This window comes from Stegostoma tigrinum, chromosome 10 (genome assembly GCF_030684315.1).
Source record: "Stegostoma tigrinum isolate sSteTig4 chromosome 10, sSteTig4.hap1, whole genome shotgun sequence".
Classification (NCBI taxonomy): Eukaryota; Metazoa; Chordata; class Chondrichthyes; order Orectolobiformes; family Stegostomatidae; genus Stegostoma; species Stegostoma tigrinum.
The window spans coordinates 12153665-12178133 of record NC_081363.1 but is presented as its reverse complement, the minus strand read 5'-3'; the positions used below and the strand labels follow the sequence as shown (position 1 = coordinate 12178133).

General features: G+C 42.8%; 1 protein-coding gene across 28 annotated transcripts in view; it reads left to right on the top strand.

The window, feature by feature from the left end:
* Window positions 1-24469, top strand: part of nrxn3a (neurexin 3a) — a 2036587-nt gene that overhangs the window by 525394 nt on the left and 1486724 nt on the right. The gene's annotated exons all lie outside the window — the stretch shown is intronic.

Sequence of the window (24469 nt, the reverse complement as noted above, 5' to 3'; positions counted from 1 at the left end):
GGGACGAGAGTACACTCGCTTTTGTTTTGTTCATTCATGGGATGAGGACCAGGCCAGCATTTATTGCCCATCCATAATTATCCAAAGAGCAGTTAAAAGAGTGGGTTTAGAGTCATACGTAGGCCAAACAGGTAAGGATGGTAGTCTCATTCCCTAAAGAACCAGATGGGCTCTTCCCAACAACAGACAATGGATTCATGGTCATCATTAACCTCTTTAGTTCCACATATTTATTGAATTCAAATACTGTGGCCAGATTCAAATCTGTTTCTCAAAACAGTACCAGGGTCTCTAGATTAACAGTCCAGTGATAATACCACTAGGCCATTGCTGACACTTTGCATAGTGTTCTTGTTTCCCCTTGAAAACATCTTTGATATTTGCCATGAGGACTCCTTGTGGAGGCATCCTTCACATTCCAACTGTTCCTTTGTAATTTGGCTTTAAAAAGTGCCATGCTGTGGTCTAATCGTTTGCTTATTATTCACGGCCTCTGAGAGATAGAAAACATGAATGTGATGGCTTTATCTGATGGAATACAGAACACTCACTGATCCTTTTAACAATCACTCTGAATGCATCAGTACACTTGATGGCACTCCACACACTGAGAGTGGTGCTTCATAAAACAAAAGATGATGACTTGTATTCAGACTATTTCATATCCAATCTACCAATGTTGTGTTGTTCAGAGATCAAAGCATCTGTTAACTTTGTTTCCCTTCTCTGTCATATATTTGTATACATTTTTTGTGGCTTTTGTTTTATCTGAACAGTCACTGTGTGCCCATAAAATACATACTACAATATTTCATTTGGAAAATTTCCTCTGACCTCAAATGTTATGTTCTGGTCTGAATTCAGTGAGTCACTGTTGTGTAAAACAATGGATACAAAGATCAGAAATTGTAAGAAATTTACCAGAATTGGAACGAACTCCCAAGAGCCAACCTCAAGCCTCCTGCCCTGATTTGACAACCTGTAACCTCCCACAATAATCTTAAATATTATCTCGGAATTGTTTATCTTAAAAATTATAATTTAAAAATTATGTTAAACTGCTATTGAAGAGTGGTTTAACCTCAGCTGTAGTATTACACCTACATGTGGATGCCGCACTTCAGGGAAGATGCGAGGCTGTTTCTCACAACCTTATTGAAACATGTAAAATCTTGAGGGAACTTGGGAAGATGAATCTTAAAAAGTTAGTTCCCTTTGAGGGAGAGGTTAGAATTAGGGGACCTGGTTTCAAAATAAGTTTTTAAAATGGAAATGAGCTTTGTGAAAGACTTCAGGGACTCTACTCCAGAGAGGGATGGGGGTGGGGTGAGGAAGGTGTAATTGATTACCTTTATGTCAGAGATGATAGATTATTGATTAACGAGAGTGTCTATAGTTCTCAGTCGTAGGTGGAATATGGAGTTCACACCACTATTAAATAAGCCACAACCTTATTGAAAGAAGAAGCAGACTTGAGGAGCTGGATGAGGCTGGTTGTAATTCATATGGTCACATGTATATTCATTAAGGGAATGCAGAAAAGATTCATAAAGTTTGGTCAGACCACATTTGGAGTATTGTGTTCAGTTCTGGGCACCTTATTTAAGAAAGAGTATTAAAGTCCTGGAGAGAGTTCAAACAACATTTACCAGAATGATGCCTGGAATGAAAGATTTTAGATAAAAGGAAAGATGAAAGAAATTGGGTTTATTCTCCTTGGAGCAGAGAAAATAAGGAGGTGACCTTAGTGAGGTGTTCAAAATTACAAATAATTTTGACAGGGTAGGTATATCAATAACTAGGGGTCACAATTTCAAGATTGTCAGCAAGAGGGCTAGGATTGAGATGGAGAAGGGTTTTAACTCAGAGAGTTGTTAGAATTTGGAATGCGCTTCCTGGGAGAGTGGTGAAGGTGGATTCTATAGGAGGTTTCAAAAGAGAGCTGGATATATATTTGAAAGTCATGAAGTTAGAGGGCTACGGATATAGGACTAGAGAGTGGGATGAGATCTCTCGGGAGCTGGTGCAGACACAATGGGGCAAATTGTCCTGTAAAATTCCATGACTCGAAGAACTTTAGATGCATAGATAGGTTGAAAAAGTTGGGACTGTTTTCCTTGGTAAAGAGTAGATTGATGGGAGATTGGATAGAGGTAATCAAAATCACCAGGGATTTGGACAAGAGTTGATAGGGAGAAATGATTCTTAGTGGAAAACCTGAGAATGAGAACTTATAGATTCATGGAAATTGGCAAAAACAGAAAACACTGTTGACAAGAGAAACATTCTGACAAAGTATGTGATTTGGACCTGGGTCACACTGCCTGAAAGTGGAGCGAGTTCTAATCAAGGAATTCAAGAGGAAGCTGGCTTATTACTCGTGAGGGAAGTTTGTGCAGGTTGATAGAGGAAAGTGGAACAATCACACTAAGTAGAGGCTCATTCAAAGAGCCAGCACAGGCCCAATGGGCTGATCCGCCTTCTTCTTTGCTATAACTATTCTGTGAGCTTTGGATCCATCTGTTTTTGATAAATTGATGGGATCTGGATCAGCATTCTTTGCCACTCCTTAGTTGCCCTTGACAAAATGGTGGGGAGTTGCTTCTTGAATTGCTACAATCTGGATGGTATTCATGCATTCAGAATACTGTAAGGGAGGCAATTCCAGGATTTTGATCCAATGACACAATAGGAAGGGTGATATATTGCCATGTCAGGGTGGTGAGTGGCTTAGCAGGGAACTTGCAGATGGTGGTGGTGTTCTCATGCACCTGCTGCTCTTGTCCTTCTAGAGGAGAGTGATCATGGAATTGGAAGGTGCTGTCAAAGAATCTTTGGTGAATTTCTGCAATGCAGCTTGTTGATAGTATATACGGCTGCTACTAAGTATTGGTCACGGAGAGAATGGATGTTTCTAAATGCATTTTCAATTAAGCATTGCTTTGTCCCGGATGTGTCACTTTTTTGAGTGTTATTGAAGGTGCACTCATCCATGCAAATGTGTAGTATTTCATCACACATCTGACATGTGACTTTTAGATGGTGGACAGGCTTTAGGAGTCAGGAGGTGAATTACTCATTCAAAAATTTCTAACTTGTGACCTGGTCTTGTGACCAATGTGTTTACATGGCTGATCCAGGAAAGTCAAGTACAAGTGGAAATTTCATGGTAAATGGTAGAACCCTTAAGGAATATTGAAATGCAGAGAGATTTGGGTGTGCAGTCCACAGATCACTAAAGGTGGCAGCGCAGGTAGATAAGGGAGTAAAAAAGGCTCATGGTATGTCTGCCTTCAGTGGAAGGGGCATTGAGTGTAAGGATAGATGAGGTATGTTTCAGCTTAATGAAACTTCAAGCCACGCTTGGAATAGTGCGTACAATTCTGGTCACTACATTACTTGGAGAGGGTTCAGAAAACGTTTACCATTTTCTGAAGAAGGGTCTAGGCCCAAAACATCAGCCTTCCTCCTCCTCTGATGCTGCTTGGCCTGCTGTGTTCATCCAGCTCCACACCTTGTTATCTCTTCTTCCAGGATGTTGCTTGGTATGGGAGATGTTAGCTATGAAGAAAGGTTGGATAGACTGGGTTTGTTTTCACCAGAATGCAGGCGGTTGAGGGACAATCTGACAGAGGTGTATTGGATTGTGAATGGCATGGATAGAGTGGAAAGTATGAGGCTTTTTCCCAGGATGGAGGGGTCAATTACTAGGGAACACAGGTCCAAGGTAAGGGGGTGAAGTTTAAAAGAGATGTGCGAGGCAGGTTTTTCACGCAAAGGCTGGTGAGTGCCTGGAACGCGTTGCCAGAGGAGATGGTGCAAGCAGACACAATAGCAGTATTCAGGAAGCACCTGGATGAGAACTTGAGAGGAAAGGACTAGTGGGATACAAATCCCTGTAAGTGAAGACAGTTTTAGTATGGAAGGGAAAAACATGATGATGCAGGCTTGGAGGGCCAAAGGGCCTGTTTTTGTAGTGTATTGCTCTATGTCCTTTTTTGTTGATACAAAGCAAAGCTGAAATGCAGATTGTACCTCTCTAACACAGCATCCTCTATTCTAGCATATTCTGTCAGCCAGCAGCTGGCCTGCCTTTCCCTCCATTGACTCTATGTTGATCTGTATTTATCTTATTTTGTGTCATACTTTGTCTGTTTGGATACTCTAAGTCCCGTTGTTGGTGTCCAATTGAAAAATCATTGACCATTAGGCACTTGATTGCTACAAATCAAAGTGAGGTCGTCACTCTTAAAGTGTTTGTATGCTGAAAATTCTTGTGCTCCTGTGTTGCAGCAAAGGGCCTCATACAGAATTTGTACCAATGCTGCAGTAAGTCTGGACTAAAAATAGACAAATACTGGAAACACTTAGCAGGTGAGGCAATATCTGTGGAGATACACACAGCAGTGATATTTCAGACATCCTTGTAAACTCATCTGATGAAAGGTCATTGCCCGAGAAACATAGGAAATAGAAACTGCAATAGGCCATTCAGAACGAAGAGACAGCCCTTTGGAACTGAGATAAGAAGGAATTTCTTCAGCGAGATGGTAGTCTGTGGAAGTGATCTGTGGAATTCATTGCCACAGAGGGCTGTGGAGGCCATCATTGAGCATATTTCAGACTGAGGTAGGTTCTTGATTGGTAAGGGGATCAATAGTTACGGGGAGAAGACAGGAGGACAGGATTGAGAAACTCATCAGCCATGATTGCATGATGGAGTAGACTCAATGGGTAGATTGGCCTAATTCGGCTCCTATATTTCAACATTTTATGGTCAGTCAGCCCTTCATGTTTGCTGTGCCATTCAGTGTGGTCATGGCGGACCATTCAAATCATCCCCTGTTTTCCCACTTGCTCCACTTTATCCATTGATTTCCTTCCCCCTAAAAACTATGTTTAACTCCTTGTTGAAACTATTCAATGTTTTGACCTCGACTGCCTTCTGTGGCAGAGAAATCTACAGGCGCACCGATTTCTGGGTGAAGAAATGTCTCCTTACCTCAGCCCACACCATCTGTGTGGAGTCAGATGAGATAGGGGAAGCACTAAATGAATATTTTTAAACAGTATTCACTCTAGAAAACGACAATGTTGTCGAGGAGAATACTGAGATACAGGCTACTAGAGTAGGTGGGATTGAGGTTCAGAAGGAAGAGGTATTAGAAATCCTTCAGAAGGTGAAGATAGATAAGTCCCCTGGGCCAGATGGGATTTATCCTAGGATCCTCTGGGAAGCCAGGGAGGAGATTGCCAAGCCTTTGGCATTGATCTTTAACTCGTCATTGTCTACAGGAATAGTGCCAAATGACTGGAGGATAGCAAATGTGGTTCCCCTGTTCAAGAAGGGGAGTAGAGACAACCCTGGTAATTATAGACCAGTGAGCCTTACGCCAGTTGTTGGTAAAGTGTTGGAAAAGGTTATAAGGGATAGGAATTATAATCATCTAGAAAAGAATAATTTGATTAGGGATAGTCAGCACGGTTTTGTGAAGGGAAGGTCGTGCCTCACAAACCTTATTGAGTTCTTTGAGAAGGTGACCAACAGGTAGATGAGAGTAAACCGGTTGATGTGGTGTATATGGATTTCAGCAAGGCATTCGATAAGGTTCCCCACAATAGGCTATTGTACAAAATGTGGAGGAATGGAATTGTGGGAGATATAGCAGTTTGGATCAGAAATTGGCTTGCTGAAAGAAGACAGAGGGTGGTGGTTGATGGGAAATGTTCATCCTGGAGACCAGTTCCTAGTGGTGTACCGCAAGGGTCGGTGTTGGGTCCACTGCTGTTTGTCATTTTTATAAATGACCTGGATGAGGGCGTAGAAGGATGGGTTAGTAAATTTGCAGACGACACTAAGGTCGGTGGAGTTGTGGATAGTGACAAAGGATGGTGTAGGTTGTAGAGGGACATAGATAAGCTGCAGAGCTGGGCTGAGAGGTGGCAAATGGAGTTTAATGCAGACAAGTGTGAGGTGATGCACTTTGGTAGGAGTAACCGGAAGGCAAAGTACAAGGCTAATGGTAAGATTCTTGGTAGTGTAGATGAGCAGAGAGATCTCAGTGTCCATGTACATAGATCCTTGAAAGTTGCCACCCAGGTTGACAGGGCTGTTAAGAAGGCATACAGTGTTTTAGCTTTTATTAATAGAGGGATCGAGTTCCGGAACCAAGAGGTTATGGTGAAGCTGTACAAAACTCTGGTGCGGCCGCCCTTGGAGTATTGTGTACAGTTCTGGTCACCACATTATAAGAAGGATGTGGAAGCTTTGGAAAGGGTGCAGAGGAGATTTAGGATGTTGCCTGGTATGGAGGGAAGGCCTTACGAGGAAAGGCTGAGGGACTTGAGACTGTTTTCATTAGAGAGAAGAAGGTTGAGAGGTGACTTAATTGACACATATAAAATAATCAGAGGGTTAGATAGGGTGGATAGGGAGAGCCTTTTTCCTAGGATGGTGATGGCGAGCATGAGGGGACATAGCTTAAAATTGAGGGGTGAAAGATATAGGACAGATGTCAGAGGTAGTTTCTTTACTCAGAGAGAAGTAAGGGAATGGAATGCTTTGCCTGCAACGGTAGTAGATTCGCCAACTTTAAGTACATTTAAGTCGTCATTGGATAAGCATATGGACGTACATGGAATAGTGTAGGTTAGATGGACTTGAGATCGGTATGACAGGTCAGCACAACATCGAGGGCGGAAGGGCCTGTACTGTGCTGTAATGTTCTATGTTCTATGTTCTATGTTCCCCGGTCTTTGGGAATATCCTTTCCACATTTACCTGTCTGGTCCTGGGAGAATTTTACAGATTTCTATAAGATCGCCCTTTTTCTTTTGAAACATTTACCGTGTTTCCCTCTGTCCACATTTATTGGCTGGCCAGCTGTGTGTATCTGCCATTTAGCTGAGTTGCTTGGTTAGCAATGCAGAGTGACGCCAACCGTGTGGATTTAATTCCTGCACTGGCTGAGATTGCCATGAAGGAATTTCTTTCTCAACCTCTCCCCTTGCTCAAGGCATAGCGGCTCTAATGTGAGAGCAGCTGTACAGTCTGGTAGGACGACCTTCGCATTCTATTTCCCATCTTCGTGGAGAACCATTTTGGAATATTCTGCGATTGCAAAGTCACCATAGGCTTACCAGACAATAAGGCTGCTCTCTCATTACAGAAAGTTGACTGGTGGAGGTTTAACATGTGGTTCGTTAACACCTCAAGCAAGGTGAAAGTTTGAGAAGGAGAGCCCTTAGTGCAGGAATTGAACTTTCTCTGTCAGCCTCACTGAACCTTGCAAACCTGCCATCCAGCCAAATGAGCTAACTGACCACTTTATTTGTTTCGCTCTATGGTAAAAGAAACTTTCTTTGTGGATTGGAAGGCATGGAGTGAGAACAGCAGCCAATAGTTAAGTGTAGCTAGCATCCCATATCACCTCCATCTCCCTAGGGTATTGCTCTGTGAGCATTCATTGCAAATTTGTGGCTTCCATGAAACCTTTATGGATGTAAGTGCACCCAGTTTAATGAATTATTTGTTGTGAAAGTGTGAGTTTTCAGTTGAACAGCACCCTGCCCTCTGCCCATGACTTTACCAAAGACGAATCAAAACTAGCTGCTTCAGTAAGCAGTTAAATAAAACATAAATATGAAAAATGATAACATAACATTTCTCATTATTTGTAACAATTACCTGGGGAAATTGCTGATGAGATGCTGGCTTCGCCAATACTGCGATCAAATTAGTGCTTCATAGAAGTCACTGCACTAATATCTTGAGCATTTAATCACTTGTCACAACAGATGCAAAATTTTATTTTGTTCTTAACTGAAATGATTCGTCACATGAAACGATCAAGGGCACAGTTTTCCCTTTCTTTTGGCGAAAATGGAAAATGGTTTCCATTGTTGCCTCATCAAAGATCTGCCACATGAAGTCCCAAGACTGACCCCTGGTGTCTAAAACTATAACAGGACTGTGCAGCCTTTGAAATGGCAGAGGGCCTCATAGATAGGATGTTTAGGTGGGATTAGAGATCTGAAACACTGTCTAAATTAAGACGCTGGAACGAAGAACTAGATGCAGGTGCAGAGAATTCAGACCCTCGAGCCTGCATTGTTATTCAGTACCATTGTGGCTGACCTCATCTCGGCCATTAACCCTTTAATCCATTACTAATGAAAAATAATTTCTCTTAATCCGTGTTTTAAATCTGCTACTCCTTAACCTAAAACTATCACCTCACTTTCTGGATTGCCTTGCAAGAGGAAACAGTTGCTCTCCAATTTATTTGTCAATCCCCTTCAACATCTTATATGCCTCAATTAGATCCTGTTTCATTCTTCTAAACTCCAATGAGCATTGCCCTAAATTACACAATTTTTCTTAGAGTCACTGAGTTGTACAGTGTGGAAACAGACCCTTCGGCCCAACTCATCCATGCTGGCCGTATCGCGGGCTTTATTAATCTGGAAATAGAGTACAAAAGCACAGGGGTGATATTGAACTTGTATGAGCCATTTATTAGACATCAGCTGGAGGATTGTGTGCAGTTCTGGGTGCCACATTATAGGAAGGATGTGAGTATATTGGAGAGGGTGCAGAGGTGAGTCACAGGAATGGCTCCGGGGAAGAGGAAGTCTGGTTCTGAAGACATTGGTATAGTTGTCCTTGGAGAGAAGCAGGCTGATCTGAGAGAGGTTTTCAAAATCATCAGCAGGCTGGATAGTGTAGATAGGGAGAAACTGTTCCTGCTCAAAAACGAGCAAAAGCCAAAGGGTATAGACTTAAAATGACCTGCAAAAGTATAGGTTAAAGGTGCAAGGGGTAAGGTCTAAAGGAGAAATACAAGGCAAGTTTTTCACACGGAGGGTAGTGGGTGCCTGGAACTCGTTGCCGGGGGACATAGTGGAAGCAGGTATGATAGTGACTTTAATAGGACGTCTTGACAAATACATGAATAAGGGTCCCGACCCGAAATGTCAAGCTTTCCTGCTCCTCTGATGCTGCTTGGCCCACTGTGCTCATCCTGCTTCACACCGTGTTATCTCAAATACATGAAAAGAATGTGAATAGAGGGATACAGACCCTGGAAGGGTAGGAGGTTTTAGTTTTGACGGGCAGCATGTCAGTGTAGGCTTGGAGGCCTGAAGGGCCTGTTCCTGTGCAGTAATTTTCTTTGTGAAGTGCATTGAATATTTTTCACTCAGTGAATGATGAAGTTGTGGAATGCACCCCCTGGAAATGTGGTGGCAGGAATTTCAGTTGAGAAGGCATTGGATCATAAGTGGAGGGTATGGGGAGAAAACAGGAGGTTGGCACCTGGTATTGAGGCTTGAGGTTATTGAAGTTGGTTGGCTCGCCGAGCTGCTTTCTTGTTTCACAGACATCAACGAAACAAGAAACCAGCTTGGCGAGCCAACCAACTTCAACAACCGCAGCACCCACAACCCGAGCTACAAATCTACTCCAAAACCTTATGGAGGCTTGTTTGAAGAGTTGGTGCAGGCACAATGGGCCAAATGGCCTGCTGTGATTAGCTACTGTCCCTGCAACCAGCCCTGGGAGGAGAAAATGCCACCCAATCCAATGGTAACTCCAATACGTTATGTGACAAAGAGAGTGATCGCCATTTGTTTCCACTATAGAAGATCAAAGAGGGACCACAGGCGTCTCTCACCTTTGTTAATCTGCTGACGTTTTGTATGAGCTCCACACCACTGAAGTGTGTAACTTTGGCTGAAATGTTTTCTGGAGATGACTGTGATTTTCTTTTTCCAATAACGTGACAATTTGAACTGTTTTTGACTCCGAATCAGTGAGCCAAAGTGAAAATGGTTGAGCTGGAGTTGGAACTGCTTAAGATAAAGGTGGCAGAGGTTAGGATGTGCCTTTAAGAAGGAGATAGGCAGGAGGCTGGCAAGGTGACTGGAGGGAGAGCCATGCCTGGACACCTCAGGTGGTTGGATCAGAGGCAGGGGCATTGCATTATGCTACACACAGAAAGAAACCTGGTTTGTCCAAATACTTGCTTTATTAATATGCATCTGTTTTTACTGTTGCTTCCATTAAATAGCAATTCAAGTGGAACAGATCTCAGCATGGCTGATCAAATAAAAAAATCTAGAGTTAAGAGTCTAATGGTGATTATAAAGCATTACAACTGTCAGAAAAAAAACCTATCTGGTTCACCAATGTCCTTAATGGAAGGAAACTGCCATCCTAACCTGGTCTGGCCTACATGTGACTCCAGACCCACAGCAACATGGTTGACTCTCAACAACATTCTGAGTGATTAGGAATGGGCAATAAATGCTGGCCTAGCCAGCGACACGAATATCCCCTGAATGGATTTTCAAGGAATATTTGTCCGCACTAATCCTACTGCCATTCTTTTGCAATTTGATTCAAGCAAAGTATAAGCGTTTATCAAAACAACTTCTTAAAACAGTCGACAGTCATGCATTTTAAAACAGTTGGGTGTGGGTGATATATGATTTGTTGATCGCCCACAAGTCCTTAAATAGAGCAGCTGCATAAACACATCTTCTGTAAAACATGTGTTTAGTTTGACTTGCAAGGGTGACATGACTGTAAAGGTTCACTGCACTGAGAAGAGAAACATCACCTACAATGTGAAGATTTCTTTGCACTGTCTGAGCAAAGGAAAGCAATTGAAGCGTCATCATTAGTTTTGTTTTGTTGAGATGATTTGCCTGCTTCAGCAGTTCAGTTGAGTGTTGGATTTCATTGAACAACTCAAAAAGCAAGGACCGCATCCAGTCACCAAGTCAACGAATCTATCTGAGCCCAACTTCTGCAAAGGCACAGTCATGACTCATTGCTTCTGGGATCGTACTTTGTAGAAGAATGTCCACCGCATTTGTTCAGTTAACTCATTAGAAGCCCAGACTTCACTGTGAAACAGTCCTGTTGATGTAATTTCATGGATGTAGGACATGGGTCAGCCATGACTAATGCAGTATGTTGAAGGGTCTTTTACATGTGCCCTTATATGAAATGTGCAAAGTCGTTACTGTGAAGTGGGCAAAATGCAACTCTGAATCCTCCTTTCATTTCCTGCAGAGATAATTAGATCATTACTTAAGGGTAAAGCCCTTGTTTTTTTTTAAATTTCTTTATCCTAGGCCTTTCAGCCTGAGAATGATGGTCATTTATTGGAAAAGTAATATTGTTGGGTTAACCTCCAGAGACCAGGACACATTGAACTAGATAGACGTGTTCTTATCCCATTACAGCAGCTGGGGAAGTTCAAATTTTCTCAATTAAATCAACCTCAATGAAGAACTAATGAAGCAATGGTGATTGAGAAAATACCCAATGTAAATGTCAACTGGATCACTCATGCCTTCTGGCGATGGAAATCTGACATCCTGACATAGTCTGCCCTAGATGTGGCTTCAAGCTGTCTGCAACATGACTGACTCTTTATGGCAATTGCAGTGGCCTCAGAAGTTTCTAATTTTATGAGGCTGAGCATCCACACCTTCTCAAAGGCAGTTGTGGTGGATCATATAATCTGTGGTGCCCATGTACCAGGAACAAATTTTCCAAAAGAACTGCAGTGCTGCAACTACTGCCTTGAACTAGAGACAGCAGTAAAAGCCTTGAAGTATATTACATGATCCCGAAAGTGAGTGTTACTGGGGATTTCTTGTCCAATGGATCAACCCCTTGCTGAGCATTGCACCTTTGCAACTGTGTTAATAAAACATGTAGAATGCAACTGCTGTCGCACACAACATGCTGTGTATGTAGAATGAGCTGCCAGAGGAGGCGGTGGAGGCTGATACAATTACAACATTTAAAAGGTGTCTGGATGGGTGCATGAAGAGGAAGGGTTTAGAGAATTATGGGGCAAATGGGACTAGATTAATTGAGGATATCTGGTTGCGTGAACCAAAGGGTCTTTTTCCATGCTGTACAATTCTATGGCTCTATGAGTTTGCCTCAGACTTAAAATTATTCCAGGACTCTGATTCCACTGCTTTTTTTCAAGAAGAGAGCCCTAAAGACTCTCGAACAGCTGAGAGAAGAATTTTTGCTTCAACTCTGTTTTAATTGGGTGATCCATGATTTTCAAAAAGTGACCCCCTAGTTTTAGACTCTTTCATAAAAAGGAAACATTCTCTTCACATTCGCCCTGTCAAGATCCCTCTGGATCATTCATGTTCCAATCAAACCACCTCTCCATACTCTCCAAACTTCAAAAAGATACATGTCTAAACTATCCATTTTAATTAGGCTGAAGGAGAAAAAGTTTTTATCCAACCTTTCTTCATAGGCCATCCCAATTATTCCAGGTTTGTGGATAATAAAACTGGTGATGGCAGTGGGGGAAGGTGTAAACCTTGCTTAGTAAAGGGAGAATGGATTACCTCATAGAATCCCTACAGTGTGGAAGCAGGCCATTTGGCCCATCAAGCCCTCACCGTAACCAACCCCCTACCCTATACCTGTAACCCTGAATTTTCCATGGCTAATCCACCTAATCTGCACATCTTTGGACTGTGGGAAAAAACGGGAGTACCTGGAGAAAACCCACACAGACGCAGAGGGAATGTGCAAATTCCACACAGACAGTCACCTGGAATTGAACCTGGGACCCTGGTGCTGGCAGCGGGGGGTGGGGAGGGGGGGTGGGGGTGTGCAGCAGTGAGAATAGTTTCTCAGGATAATTTCTGATGTCCAGTCACCATGATTTTCTAAATTTAATGTTTGGATTTTGAGATATCTTAAATGTGGGCGTTATAGGTAAGTTTGACTTTTTTTTGCCCATCCCTCGTGGCTCTTGACCTACTTCTCTCAGCCATTTCAGAGGAAACAGAAAAGCAAGCTGCATTGCTGTACTTCTGCAGTCATATGTATGCCAGCCCAACTGATGACAGCAGATTTCTGTCCTTAAAGGATGTCAGTCAACCTCTTAGATTTTCACAGCAATCAATGGTGGTTACATGGTCACCATTAGACTAGTTTCTAATTCCACACTTTGGAACATAGAAGTAGGAGCATGACTAAGCTATGCAGTCTTTTCCATCTTATCCGTAATGAATAACTTCATCTATTGTGCACTTGGCTTTCTAGTGTTATCTCCATGTCTGAGTTCCTGAGCATCCAAAATCTATCAATCACTGCCCTGAATTTATTCATCGATTCAGCATTCATAGTCTCTGGCTAGAGTATTTTAAATGTTCAGCATCCAAGTGAAGAAATCTCTCCATAACTCAGTCTTAAATGACTTATCTCTTATCCTGGAACAGACAGTCCATCCGAGGGAAACAGCCTTTCAGCATCTAACTTCTCAAACCTTCGAAGTATTTTGTATGGTTTGAGTGATGTTAACTCTTGTTCTAATAAACGCCTGAGTGGGTCAACCCATTCTATTTACTCTCTCCTCTACAGCAGCCCTTCCATCCCAATAATTGATTGTTCCAGATCCCCCGAGGCAAGTATATTAATATGGTAAGGAATTCAAAACTGCGCGCAGAATCCTAGATGCAGTTTCACCAAAGTCCTGTATAATTAAAACAAAATAACTTTGTTCTTACATGGCAAGCACTTTAAATGGGAGAATGGCAAGCAAACCATTTGTTTTCCTCACTGCTTACTCTACCTGCATATTAATTTTCTTACAAGGACGTCCAATGAGTTCATTTTGGAGATTTCATGTTTTGTTAAGTCCACCTCATTATAATTGCATTTGTAGCATCACCATTCTGTGAGAATGTATATAATCCCTAAACCCTTTCTGCAGTTTTCAGTGGATGCATTGCATACATTCATAACAAAATTCTTATATAAAAACATTTCTCTCTCCAAAATAGAAGTTCAAGGTATTGTGAGTGTAAGTTATGCGCAAGTGGACCAATTAGGAGTAAGAGTTGACCATGTGGTCTCCTTGATCGTGTTCCACCATTTGATAGGATTATGGCTGATCTGACTGGGAATTCCACTCTGACTGCATTCCATATTGTTTGACACTTCTGACAATCAAGAATCTTGTTAAATCAACCTTAAGAATACTGAATGACCATACCTCACAGGTCTCTATAGAAGAGAATTCACTGACGGAAGCAAAAAATCTCTTCTCAGAGTCATAGAGCTGCACAGCATGGAAACTGACTCCCTGGTCCAACACGTCAATGCCATCCAGATATCCTAAATTAATCTGGTCCCATTTATTAGCAATTTGCCCATATCTCTCTAAATCCTTCCTATGAACATACTCATCGATGCCTTTTAAATATTGTAACTGTACCAGCCTCCACCACCTCCTCTGGCAGCTCATTCCATACATGCACCACATTTTGTAAAAAAGTTGCCCTTAGGATCCTTGTAAATCTTACCCGTCTCACCTTAAACCTATGCCTTCTAGTTTTAGGCTCCATGACCCAGGCTTTTCACCTATCCATGCCCGTCATGATTCTATAAACCTGTATAAACCCCAACCTCGGAAAGTAGTCTATTCAGCCCCTCCCGATAGCTCAAACCCTGGTAACATCCTTGTAACTCTTTTCTGAGCCTTTTGAGTTTAACAACATCTTTCCGAGATCAGTGATACCAGAATTGGATACAGTACTCCAAAAGTGGCCGAACCAATCTCCTGTACAGCTGCAACATGACCTCCTTAGTTCTACACTCAAGGCACTGATCAATAAAGATCTAGGGTTAATGGAACCATGAACCTGTACCCCAAGATCTCTCTGTTTGGCAACACTCCCCAGGGCCTTAATAATACGTTTTTAAGTCCTGCCTTGCAAAAATGCAACACCTCACTTATATCTAAATTAAATTCCAACTGCCAATCCTCGGCCCATCTGATCAAGACCCCATTATAATCTAAGGTAACCTTTTTCACTACCCACTATACCACCAATTTTGGTGTCATCTGCAAACTTACTAACCATTCCTCCTGTATTTTCATCCAAATCATTTATATAAATGACCGTTAGTAATGGACACACCACTGATCCTTGCAGCACATGACTGGTCACAGGCCTCCAGTTGGAAAAGCATCCCTCCACCACCACCCTCTGTCTCCTATCTTCAAGTCACCTCTATCTTAAATGGGAGATGATTTTTTTTAAGAATGTGCTTCCCAGTTCTAGTGGCTACTGTTAGAGGAGTCAGCCGTGTGTAACGATGGCATCTTTTGATTGTAATTTGTTTCTGCATTTTGGATCAAATTGGAAAGTGGAAGCCTCTTTACACCAAAGAAACTGTGGAAGGGGGTGTTGCATTGTTAAAACAAATTCTTGGAATTAATTGTGAGTTGTGTTTACACTGTTGAGTTGTTTAAGCAGTGGAGGGAGGATTGTTGAACCTGTCGTCGCCATGGGTATGGGTTCTGGGCAAAACCCTTAGCCTGAATTTTCTTCCTACTCCTACAGTTGTAGCTGTTATTTTTTCTGCTTCTCTGGTATTTGAACCTTTGATAATTAGAACAGTGAAAAATCTGCCTCCACTCACTTTCTTAATCTCATTCATGACCTTGATATGACTGTTTAGTGTGTAATGGTGGTAGAGAGCTAGGAAGTAAAATGCAACAGTTCTGGAAAGCTTGTAACATCAGCCCCATTGCATGCTGGTGCGTTGGGTAGCTTGGCTTTCCACACCTGTCAAACATCTGACTATGTAGTGCATTGCCAATGAGTTGACCAAGCGCTGACCCCATTCTATAAGAAACGATGACAAATATGCAGATATTTACAGATATCCCTTTCCACTACTACTTTACTTACCTGACATCTGACATAGCTCACATCTTAACCTCCTGGCATCATTCTTACCTGGCATTCTGCACCTGCCCATCTGGCAAATTAACTATTTGACACCCAGCCATCCTGGACCCTGACCTAATACTTTACGTACGTACATTTTCACAGCTTTAAATCACAATATACAGCAACTGGCTGCAGTGAGAAAAGGGATGGGGTTTGCCTTGACCCACCTGTTGTGCGTTACTAGGGACCAGTGAGAATGGAGCCATGGCTCCACATTTCTGATCGGAATCTTCTCTCAGACATGAAGAGCTCTTTGGCTTCATAAAAGATCTGAAACATAAGCAGCCATGTTGTGAATACGCAACTGTCAGGCAGCATCTGCGGAGAAAGAAGACAATTGGCTAGGTTACACAGGCCCTTTGTCCAAACATATCTTCCCTGAGGGAGGCGGCACAGGCACAATGGGCTGAATGGCCCCTTCTGTGCTGTAAAATGCAACCATTCTGAATTTGCTATGAATGGAAGTCATTGAAATATAACCAGCCTTCGGGAATATGCTTAGTAGGATTTACAGCTTGATGTGTTGCAGTTTAGGGACTTTATTTAATCACATCTGAACATCTAAGATGCAATGAATAATCCCAACTTAAAATTGGAAAACAAACGTTTAGATAAATATCATAGGCAGGCTAGACGGTTTTATGATCATGCAATAGAAGAAGTTTATTCCCAGGGAACATTAAAATTTGTAATAAAATCAGTGCTGATTTAATTTATTAAAGTGTTAGTTTATCTTGTTTTCCTTAAGGAGCAACACATTAAGCATTTTTACTGCACAGTGGGTTAACAGATATGTTCTTGCACAATCTCGTTTAACTGATGAAAGAATTTAATAGTTTTCTTTTAAAACAAACATGATTCACAATTTGTTGCCTTTTCTTTCCCAGTGTCTGGTAACCTATTACACACTTTATCTTGACAGCTGTCTCCTCCCCCACTCTTCGTCGACATAGTCATAGTTGACACCATGTGGGATATTTTTAGTTTGCTTTCCTGTTAACTCTGGTCAGCCCAGTAACAAAGGGAAATGAACTGAAAATTAACTGTCAGTCAGTCCAACCTAATCCAAAAGAAGAAGAAATGGGCAGAATTTAATCTTGCCTCTGAGTTTGGTGGCGGGGTGCATCGGGGTTTAAAGCAAGCAGGAGGATGCCACGTGTTGACATAACACTGATTATTGTAGTCACGGACCGGACAAACCCCCCCCCCCTAAAATATATCAAGGCAATCACCTACACCCTAATTTTTATCTTACATAAAGGCAAATGTGAAGTGCTGTGTTCCAGTTGTAATTCGATTGATCATACTACTGAGCTTTAAGCAAAATGCACTTTAATTTTACTCTACAGTTAAAATACAAATGAAAGAAAAAAGAATTGGTATAACTCTTTTGGAAAACTTAACAGAATAATGCATTATTTAACTACCTAACACCAAACTGTTCCAATACACTAATATCCCATAAACATACGCAAACAAAAATAGAAATAGCTGGAAAAACTCAGTAGGTCTGGCAGCATCCGTGAAGAGAAATCAGAGCTAATGTTTCGGGTCTTTCTTCAGAATTCTGTTTTTTTTCTGATTTCCAGCATCTGTAGTTATTTTAGTTTCTATTAACACACCCTTGGCAAAAGCCAATTGATTAAAACGGATGGTCTCATATGCAATGTTTCTCCAATCCTGGACAACAGCAAGAGGAAATTCTAGCAGAGAGAGAGTGAAATGAAATGTTTTATTGTAGTGGGAGTGATGTATGGCAGTTTCAAAACTCCAACAACTGCAGAAAGCTAAGCGAAAACCCAGTCCTGTGGGAGCCTGACTCCACCCACTCATCCTGCTTCTATCGTTCCAATGTTTCAAATAAAAATACCCCAAGGCATCACAAGCTGTTTACTTTATTAGCTTGGAACAGACCATTTGTCTCAATCTTTGTTCACAAGAAAATGGACAAAATACACCTCTTAAAGTCATAGTATCATCACATATTTTGCATATTAAAGAAACAGGTAGATGAGAGTAAACCAGTTGATGTGGTGTATATGGATTTTAGCAAAGCATTCGATAAGGTTCCCCACAATAGGCTATTGTGCAAAATGCGGAGGAATGGAATTGTGGGAGATATAGCAGTTTGGATCGGAAATTGGCTTGCTGAAAGAAGACAGAGGGTGGTAGTTGAGGGAAATGTTTATCCTGGAGACCAGTTACTAGTGGTGTACCTCAAGGGTCGGTGTTGGGTCCACTGCTGTTTGCCATTTTTATAAATGACCTGGATGAGGGCGTAGAAGGAGGGGTTAGTAAATTTGCAGACGACACTAAGGTCGGTGGAGTTGTGGATAGTGACAAAGGATGCTGTAGGTTGCAGAGAGACATAGATAAGCTGCAGAGCTGGGCTGAGAGGTGGCAAATGGAGTTTAATGCAGACAAGTGTGAGGTGATGCACTTTGGTAGGAGTAACCGGAAGGCAAAGTACAGGGCTAATGGTAAGATTCTTGGTAGTGTAGATGAGCAGAGAGATCTCGGTGTCCATGTACATAGATCCTTGAAAGTTGCCACCCAGGTTGACAGGGCTGTTAAGAAGGCACACAGTGTTTTAGCTTTTATTAATAGAGGGATCGAGTTCCGGAAACAAGAGGTTATGGTGAAGCTGTACAAAACTCTGGTGCGGCCGCACTTGGAGTATTATGTACAGTTCTGGTCACAGCATTATAAGAAGGATGTGGAAGCTTTGGAAAGGGTGCAGAGGAGATTTACTAGGATGTTGCCTGGTATGGAGGGAAGGTCTTACGAGGAAAGGCTGAGGGACTTGAGGCTGTTTTCATTAGAGAGAAGAAGGTTGAGAGGTGACTTAATTGACACATATAAAATAATCAGAGGGTTAGATAGGGTGGATAGGGAGAGCCTTTTTCCGAGGATGGTGACGGCGAGCACGAGGGGGCATAGCTTTAAATTGAGGGGTGAAAGATATAGGACAGATGTCAGAGGTAGTTTCTTTACTCAAGAGAGTAGTAAGGGAATGGAACGCTTTGCCTGCAACGGTAGTAGATTTGCCAACTTTAGGTACATTTAAGTCGTCATTGGATAAGCATATGGACGTACATGGAATAGTGTAGGTTAGATGGGCTTGAGATTGGTATGACAGGTCGGCACAACATCGAGGGCGGAAGGGCCTGCACTGTGCTGTAATGTTCTATGTTCTAAAAAGAAGATCAGGAGAAAAGAGCTTTTCATCAGTTTTTGAGAATGTTTAATTCAACAGTAAAATTGGCGCAGTGAATTTAATGTTTCTAATAAGGGACTGGCACTGCAGGTTTCTGAGCAGTCTCTCATCCAGCAAACTCAGTGGTCTGACACCCATAGTACTTCCATGCTTTCCCTGGCGGCGGTATCACTAAACCCTCGTGTCCAGTAAAGGCCCATTTCCAAGGCTTGCCAGATTTGGGGATACAATCTGTATCTCACATTAAAATATCTTCATGTGTGGATTTGCCTGTGTATATTGATGAGAGAACTCGTGTCATCTGAAAGACTTCGTCACTCTTGAGCTTAAATCACAGGGGTGAATGCAAAGGGCCTGAAAATGAACACTCAAAGCAAACAACGAGAGCAAAAATTCCACCTTTCTCTACTTTCATGTTTAAAATTCCTCAAAAATCTTTTTTTTTGACTTTTATTGCCTGCCTCTGCCAAAGCTTATGAATTAATGTGATGTAAGGATAACATGGAACAGCATTAGAAAAGCACAAGATCAGGTCGTTATCACACTGGCCATGTGTGTGTTTTGCAGGTGACTCTAATGCCATTGAATCTAACATTTGAGGGACTCCTCCCCAATTACTCCCTGCCAGGGACTTGTGCACACATGTTCCTGTGACAGCATTTTAAGCCGAAGCTCTGCATCAGATGTATATAAATGATTCCCATGACATTGTTGGGAAGGAGAGCTTGAGCTGGGGGGTGTGTGGAGGGTGGAGCAGGTGGTTTGAGAGGGAGGGGTTGCTGGCGGCTTGTCTGGTATTCTGACTAGTATTTGTCAGCTACCAGTTTTGCAAAAGCACAAATGATCTGGTCAATGGGACTTTATACGTGGGACGTCATGCATCACAAATTTGTTAGAGTTCTTTGATGAAGTGACCAAGAAGGTTGATGAAGGCAGGGCTGCAGACACAGTCAGTGTGGATTTCACTAAGGCCTTTGAGAAAGCCCCACATGATAGGCTGCTTTGGAAGGTTAGATCATATGGAATCCAGGAAGAGCTGGTAAATTAGATACACACTTGGCTTGATGGAAGCAGAGGGTAATAGTGGGAGGATGCTTGTCTGACTGGAGGTGTGTGACTAGTGGTGTGCCTCAGGGGTCCGTGCTGGGCTCATTGCTGTCTGTTATCTACATCGATGATTAGGATGTAAATGTGCAAGGCATGATTAGTAAGTTTGCAGATGACACTAAAATAGGTGGTATCGTGGACAGTGAAGAAGGTGAGCAGAAGTTGCAGCAGGATCTTGATCAGCTGGGGAAGTGGGCCAAGAAATGCCAAATGGAGCTTAATACAGTTAAGTATGAGGTGTTGCATTTTGGAAAGTCAAATCCAGATGGGAGTTTCATGGTGTATGGTTGGGCCTTAGAGAGTGTAGTGGAACAGAAGGACCTTGGAATTCAGGTGCACAATTCTCTGAAAGTGGAGTCACAAGTAGACAGGGCAATGAAGAGGGCTTTTGGCACACTGACCTTCATCAGTCAGGGCATTGAGTGTAGAAGTTGGGGAGTTATGTTGCAGTTGTACAGGAGATTGGTGAGGCCGCAGTTGGAGTATTGTATTCAGTTTTGGTCACCTTCCTGTAGGAAGGATGTTATTAAACTGGAAAGAGTGCAGAAGAAATGTAGGGAGAGGTTGCACAAGCTAGGACTTTTCGAATTAAAACATAGGAGAATGAGGGGAAGGGGGAGGCAATGGCCTAGTGGTGTTATTGCTGGACAGTTAATCCAAAGACTCAGATAATGGGACCAAGCAGATGGTGGCATTTGAATTCAACATTTATTTGTAATTAAGGAGTCTAATGATGACCATGAATCCATTGTTGATTGTCAGATAAACCCGTCTGGTTCACTAATGTCCTTTTGGGAAGGAAACTTGCCTTATCTGGCCTACATGCGACTCCAGACCCGCAGCAATGTGGTTGACTCTTAACTGCCATCTGGGCAATTAGGGATGGGCAGTAAATGCTGCCTGGTCAGTGATGCCCTCATCCTGTTAATGAAAATTTAAAAAAAGATTGAAGGGGGATTTTATAGATGTGTATAAGATCATGAGAGGCATGGATAGGGTGAATGCACAGTCTTTTTCCCAGGGTTTGGGAAACGAGGACTAGAGGGCATCCGTTTAAGGGACGAGGGGAAAGAATACATGGGAACCTGACAGGCAACTTTTTTACACATCGGGTGGTACGCATATGGAATGAGCTGCCAGCGGAATTGGTTGAAGTGGGCACATTAGCAACATTTAAAAGGCATTGGGACATGTACATGAATAGGAAAGGTTTGGAAGGATATGGGCCAAATGCAGGGAAATGGGGTTAGTGTGGATGGATATTTTGATTGGCATGGACCAGTTTGGGCCATAGGACTGTATGACTCTGTGATTTCCAGTTTCTCAGATGGCAGCCTTTGGGGTGGGGACATAGATCACTTCCACAGTATTTCATTGTGTGTAAAGTGCTTTGTTGGTAAAGATCTAATTCGTGACAGGTTCCATATAAGCGCAAACAAAACAGTTCTTTCTGAGTGTGAAATTATTCTTTGTCAAGATTGTACATGGATAGGTGGAGCTCCAACAACACTCAATAAGTTTGACATAAATCAGATAAAGTAGCCTGCTGAATGACATCACATCCACAAACTTTCATGCAGTAGCAGCATTGCGTACCATCTGCAAGAATGCAATGCAGAAATTTCTACAGCTCCAAATCCACGACCACTTTGTTTGAAAGAGCAAAGCCAGCAGGTACACCAATTCCAATGTGCCCTCCGAACCACTCGCCATCCTGACTTGTAAATGTATTTCTGATCCTTTCGTGGTGCTGGGTCAAAATCCCAGAACTTTGTGAGTCGACCTACAGCACATAGACTGAAGCTGTTAGAGAAGGCAACTCAGAACCACTTTCTCAAGGGCAACTAGGAACGGGCAATAAATGCCAGCCTGGCCAGCAAAGCCTGCGATCATTAAAAACTGCTCTTTCATTGTATGAACTACTAATGTTAAGAAGGCATACAGTGTTTTAGCTTTTATTAATAGAGGGATCGAGTTCCGGAACCAAGAGGTTATGGTGAAGCTGTACAAAACTCTGGTGCGGCCGCACTTGGAATATTGTGTACAGTTCTGGTCACCGCATTATAAGAAGGATGTGGAAGCTTTGGAAAGGGTGCAGAGGAGATTTACTAGGATGTTGCCTGGTATGGAGGGAAGGTCTTACAGGGAAAGGCTGAGGGACTTGAGGCTGTTTTCATTCGAGAGAAGAAGGTTGAGAGGTGACTTAGTTGAAACATATAAAATAATCAGAGGGTTAGATAGGGTGGATAGGGAAAGCCTTTTTCCTAGGATGGTGACGGCGAGCATGAGGGGGCATAGCTTTAAATTGAGGGGTGAAAGATATAGGACAGATGTCAGAGGTAGTTTCTTTACTCAGAGTAGTAAGGGAATGGAATGCTTTGCCTGCAACGGTAGTAGATTCGCCAACTTTAGGTACGTTTACGTCGTCATTGGACAAGCATATGGACGTGTACGGAATAGTGTAGGTTAGATGGGCTTAAGATCAGTATGACAGGTCAACACAACATCGAGGGCCGAAGGGCCTGTACTGTGCTGTAATGTTCTATGTTCTATGTTCTATTAGGGATGAGAAGCAAGCTGAATAAAAGGAAAATAACTGTTGCTGCTTTGCTTTCGAAGTGCCCATCTTTAGAGATGCTGCATGGATGGTTTCCTTTTATGTTGTAATTATGGCTTCTTCAGGTTACATTTATCTATTTGCTTTCATGCTGTATTGTGAATCACTCCTTGGCATTTCGCTGGTATTTAGCACAGATTGCTTGCCTTTATTTTTCTTTTCTGCTTATTATTGTTTGTGTTAAAAAAAACACCCTTCAGTGAATGAAGGAGAGTTCACTAATAAAACAATTTCATTCAAGCATTGTTTGAGGAAAATGTATAGCTAATCTGTCAGCATCTGTAGAGGACAGTATTGATTAGCATTTGAATGCGAGCTTTCATCCGAGTAGGAGGATGTCTAAAGGGCATTCTGCATTTACTGTCTGACACATACACTTGATGTAATGTCTGATGTATAAAATATAGTACCTGAATGAGGAGACAGGAGGAGAAGGAGTGCTGCCTCCCAATTACTCCCCTCCTGTCCCATTCCAGGTTTCTCGTTGCCTTCCCTTCCGCTGTCCACTTGCCTCTTTCTGCCACACACCACTCCCTCCCAACCACTTGTCTCCATCTCTCTGAACACATCCGCCGATCTGTCACCTTCCCTCACTAATCACTCCCCACCATTCTCTGATCTCATGTCTACTCCCTCTAATCATTTTCCACTTTCTCTCTGATCACTCCTCTCATAGAATCCCTAGTGTGGCAGCAGGCAATTTGGCCCATTGAGTCCACACTGACCCTCCGAAGAGCATCCTGCCCACCCCACAACCCTGACCCCTTAACCGGCCATTTCCCATGGCTAATCCAGCAAGCCTGCACATTCCTGGACACTGTGGGGAATTTAGCATGGCTAAACCACCGAACCTGCACATCTTTGGACAGTGGGAAGAAACTGGTACACCTAGAGGAAACCCACACAGACAGTCATCCAAGGCTGGAGAGAGAGAAGATAGGTGGACAGGAGGCAGACAGGTCAAAGAGGCAGGGATGGAGTCAGTAAAGGTGAGTGTAGGTGGGGAGGCATTCCATTCCTGAAAATCTCAGATGCCCTCGTTTTTCAAGGACCGCAACTTCCCCTCCTCAGTGGTTGAGCACGCCCTCTACTGTATCTGCCACTTTTCCCGCGACTCATCCCTCACATCCTCTCCTTGCAATAACAACCAAAACAGAATTCCCCTCGTCCTCATGTACCACCCCACCAACCTCCGGTTCCAACGCATCTTCCTCCCACACTTTCGCCATCTGCAATCCGACCCGATCACCAAAGACATCTTTCCCTCCCCACCCTTATCTGCTTTCTGGAGCGATCATTCTCTCTGTGACTCCCTTGTCTGCTCCACACTGCCCTCCAGTCCTGCAACCACAGGAAGTGCTGCATCTGCCCCTACCCCTCCCAGACCCCAAGAAGACTTTCCACATCAAGCAGATGTTCACCTGCACATCCGCCAATGTGGTATACTGTATCCACTGTACCCGGTGTGGCCGCCTCTACATTGGGGAAACCAAGTGGAGGCTTGGGGACCGCTTTGCAGAATACCTCCGCTGGGTTTGCAACAAACAACTGCACCTCCCAGTCGCGAACCATTTCAACTCCCCCTCGCATTCCTTACACGACATGTCCATCCTGGGCCTCCTGCAGAGCCACAATGATGCCACCCGAAGGTTGCAGGCACAGCAACTCATATTCCACTTGGGAACCCTGCAGCCCAATGGTATCAATGTGGACTTCACAAACTTCAAAAT